Genomic DNA, 4,871 nt, shown 5'->3' with positions numbered 1-4,871 from the left:
TGACTACTCCTGAACTGTAGCCTGGATGCTGCATGGTCCCAGGGTGTAACTCCTAAACTATAGCCTGGCTGCTGCATGGTCCCAGGGTGTAACTCTTAAACTATAGCCTGGATGCTGCATGGTCCCAGGCTATAACTCCTGAACTGTAGCCTGGCTGCTGCATGGTCCCAGGCTATAACTCCTGAACTATAGCCTGGCTGCTGCATGGTCCCAGGGTGTAACTCCTAAACTATAGCCTGGCTGCTGCATGGTCCCAGGGTGTAACTCCTAAACTATAGCCTGGATGCTGCATGGTCCCAGGGTGTAACTCCTAAACTATAGCCTGGCTGCTGCATGGTCCCAGGCTATAACTCCTGAACTATAGCCTGGATGCTGCATGGTCCCAGGCTGTAACTCCTGAACTATAGCCTGGATGCTGCATGGTCCCAGGCTGTAACTCCTAAACTATAGCCTGGATGCTGCATGGTCCCAGGCTATAACTCCTGAACTATAGCCTGGCTGCTGCATGGTCCCAGGCTATAACTCCTGAACTATAGCCTGGATGCTTAATGGTCCCAGGCTGTAACTCCTAAACTATAGCCTGGATGCTGCATGGTCCCCAGGCTGTAACTCTTGAACCACAAAGTGCTATATGTGCCTTAGCCCAATACTAACCTCTCCACCTCTCCATCTCTCCATGTCTCCACCTCTCCATGTCTCAATCTCTCCATGTCTCCAACTCTACATCTCTCCATCTCTCCATCTCTCCATGTCTCCACCTCTCCATCTCTCCATGTCTCTACCTCTCCATGTCTCAATCTCTCCATGTCTCCAACTCTACATCTCTACATCTCTCCATGTCTCCATCTCTCCATGTCTCCATCTCTCCATGTCTCCACCTCTCTACCTCTCCATGTCTCCACCTGTCCATCTCTCCATGTCTCCACCTCTCCATGTCTCCACCTCTCCATGTCTCCACCTCTCCACCTCTCCTTCTCCCCATCTCTCCCATGTCTCCACCTCTCCACCTCTCCATGTCTCCACCTCTCCACCTCTCCACGTCTCCAACTCTCCATGTCTACACCTCTCCACCTCTCCATTTCTCCACCCTCTCCATCTCTCCATGTCTCCACCTCTCCACGTCTCCAACTCTCCATCTCTCCACCTCTACATCTCTCCACCTCTCCACCTCTCCATGTCTCCACCTCTCCACCTCTCCACCTCTCCATCTCACCACCTCTCCACCTCTCCATGTCTCCACCTCTCCAACTCTCCATGTCTCCACCTCTCCACCTCTCCCCCTCTCCACCTCTCCATGTCTCCACCTCTCCACCTCTCCAACTCTACATCTCTCCATGTCTCCACCTCTCCATGTCTCCACGTCTCCATCTCTCCATCTCCCATCTCCCCATCTCTCCATGTCTCCACCTCTCCACCTCTCCATCTCTCCACCTCTCCACCTCTCCCACCTCTCCATCTCTCCATGTCTCTACCTCTCCATGTCTCAATCTCTCCAACTCTACAACTCTACATCTCTCCATCTCTCCATGTCTCCACCTCTCCACCTCTCCATGTCTCCATCTCTCCATGTCTCCAGCTCTCCATCTCTCCATGTCTCCATCTCCCCATCTCTCCATGTCTCCACCTCTCCACCTCTCCATCTCACCACCTCTCCACCTCTACACCACTCCACCTCTCCACCTCTCCACCTGTCCACCTCTCCATGTCTCCCTCTCTCCACCTCGCTCCACCTCTCCACCTCTCCATGTCTCCACCTCTCCATGTCTCCATGTCTCCACCTCTCCATGTCTCCATCTCCCCATGTCTCCATCTCTCCATGTCTCCACCTCTCCATGTCTCCACTCTCCATGTCTCCATCTCTCCATGTCTCCATCTCTCCATGTCTCCACCTCTCCATCTCTCCAGCTCTCCAAACTCTCCATCTCTCCATCTCTCCATCTCTCCACCTCTCCACTCTCCATCTTTCCATGTCTCCAACTCTCCAACTCTCCATCTCTCCATGTCTCCCTCTCTCCATGTCTCCATCTCTCCATCTCTCCATGTCTCCCCTCTCTCCATGTTCTCCTTCTCTCCACTCTCCATCTCTCCATCGCTCCATCTCTCCACCTCTCCATCTCTCCATCTCTCCACTCTCCATCTCTCCATGTCTCCACCTCTCCATCTCTCCATGTCTCCACCTCTCCACCTCTCCATCTCTCCACCTCTCCACCTCTCCTTCTCTCCATCTCTCCATCTCTCCACCTCTCCATCTCTCCATGTCTCACACCTCTCCATCTCTCCATGTCCTCCACCTCTCCATCTCTCCATGTCTCCACCTCTCCATCTCTCCATGTCTCCACCTCTCCACCTCTCCATCTCTCCACCTCTCCACCTCTCCTTCCCTCCACCTCTCACTCTCCATCTCTCCATCTCTCCACCTCTCCATGTCTCCACCGTCCATCTCTCCATGTCTCCACCTCTCCATGTCTCCACCTCTCCATGTCTCCACCTCTCCACCTCTCCATCTCTCCATGTCTCCACATCTCCACCTCTCCATCTCACCACCTCTCCACCTCCTCCAATGTCTCCACCTCTCCACCTCTCCACGTCTCCAACTCTCCCATGTCTCCACCTCATCTCCACCTCTCCATCTCTCCACCTCTCCACCTCTCCACCTCTCCATCCTCTCCATGTCCTCTACCTCTCCATGTCTCAATCTCTCCAACTCTACAACTCTACATCTCTCCTCTCTCCATGTCTCCACCTCTCCACCTCTCCATGTCTCCATCTCTCCATGTCTCCAGCTCTCCATCTCTCCATGTCTCCATCTCCCCATCTCTCCATGTCTCCACCTCTCCACCTCTCCATCTCACCACCTCTCCACCTCTCCACCACTCCACCTCTCCACCTCTCCACCTGTCCACCTCTCCATGTCTCCCTCTCTCCAACCTCTACCACCATCTCCACCTCTACCATGTCTCCACCTCTCCATGTCTCCATGTCTCCACCTCTCCATGTCTCCATCTCCCCATGTCTCCATCTCTCCATGTCTCCACCTCTCCATGTCTCCACCTCTCCATGTCTCCATCTCTCCATGTCTCCATCTCTCCATGTCTCCACCTCTCCATCTCTCCAGCTCTCCAACTCTCCATCTCTCCATCTCTCCATCTCTCCACCTCTCCAACTCTCCATCTTTCCATGTCTCCAACTCTCCAACTCTCCATCTCTCCATGTCTCCCTCTCTCCAGTCTCCATCTCTCCATCTCTCCATGTCTCCCTCTCTCCATGTCTCCTTCTCTCCACCTCTCCATCTCTCCATCTCTCCATCTCTCCATCTCTCCATCTCTCCATCTCTCCACCTCTCCATCTCTCCATGTCTCCACCTCTCCATCTCTCCATGTCTCCATCTCTACATCTCTCCATCTCTCCATCTCTCCATGTCTCCACCTCTCCATCTCTCCATGTCTCTACCTCTCCATGTCTCAATCTCTCCATGTCTCCAACTCTACATCTCTACATCTCATGGATGTCTCCATCTCTCCATGTCTCCATCTCTCCATGTCTCCACCTCTCTACCTCTCCATGTCTCCACCTGTCCATCTCTCCATGTCTCCACCTCTCCATGTCTCCACCTCTACGTCTCCACCTCTCCACCTCCCCTTCACCCATCTCTCCATGTCTCCACCTCTCCACCTCTCCATGTCTCCACCTCTCCACCTCTCCACGTCTCAACTCTCCATGTCTCCACCTCTCCACCTCTCCATTTCTCCACCTCTCCACCTCTCCATGTCTCCACCTCTCCACGTCTCCAACTCTCCATCTCTCCAGCACTCTACATCTCTCCACCTCTCCACCTCTCCATGTCTCCACCTCTCCACCTCTCCACCTCTCCATCTCACCACCTCTCCACCTCTCCATGTCTCCACCTCTCCAACTCTCCATGTCTCCACCTCTCCACCTCTCCCCTCTCCACCTCTCCATGTCTCCACCTCTCCACCTCTCCAACTCTACATCTCTCCATGTCTCCACCTCTCCATGTGGTCCACGTCTCCATCTCTCCATCAACCTTTCATCTCCCCATCTCTCCATGTCTCCACCTCTGGATCCACCTCTCCATCTCTCCACCTCTCCACCTCTCCACCTCTCCATCTCTCCATGTCTCTACCTCTCCATGTCTCAATCTCTCCAACTCTACAACTCTACATCTCTCCATCTCTCCATGTCTCCACCTCTCCACCTCTCCATGTCTCCACTATCTCTCCATGTCTCCAGCTCTCCATCTCTCCATGTCTCCATCTCCCCATCTCTCCATGTCTCCACCTCTCCACCTCTCCATCTCACCACCTCTCCACCTCTCCACCACTGACCTCTCCACCTCTCCACCTGTCCACCTCTCCATGTCTCCCTCTCTCCACCTCTCCACCTCTCCATTTCTCCATGTCTAGACCTCTCCATGTCTCCATGTCTCCACCTCTCTGTCTCCATCTAATTTGTCTCCATCTCTCCATGTCTCCACCTCTCCATGTCTCCACCTCTCCATGTCTCCATCTCTCCATGTCTCCATCTCTCCATGTCTCCACCTCTCCATCTCTCCAGCTCTCCCTCTCCATCTCTCCATCTCTCCATCTCTCCAAATGAAAATCCAACTCTCCATCTTTCCATGTCTCCAACTCTCCAACTCTCCATCTCTCCATGTCTCCCTCTACATCCATGTCTCCATCTCTCCATCTCTCCATTCTCCCCTCTCTCCATGTCTCCTTCTCTGAACGAATACCTCACCATCTCTCCATCGCTCCATCTCTCCACCTCTAGAATCTCTCCATCTCTCCACCTCTCCATCTCTCCATGTCTCCACCTCTCCATCTCTCCATGTCTCCACCTCTCCACCTCTC

The sequence above is a fragment of the Oncorhynchus mykiss genome, unplaced genomic scaffold (assembly GCF_013265735.2).
Source record: "Oncorhynchus mykiss isolate Arlee unplaced genomic scaffold, USDA_OmykA_1.1 un_scaffold_317, whole genome shotgun sequence".
Taxonomy (NCBI): Eukaryota; Metazoa; Chordata; class Actinopteri; order Salmoniformes; family Salmonidae; genus Oncorhynchus; species Oncorhynchus mykiss.
The sequence above is the reverse complement of the archived record's forward strand: the minus strand, read 5'-3'. Positions refer to the sequence as shown.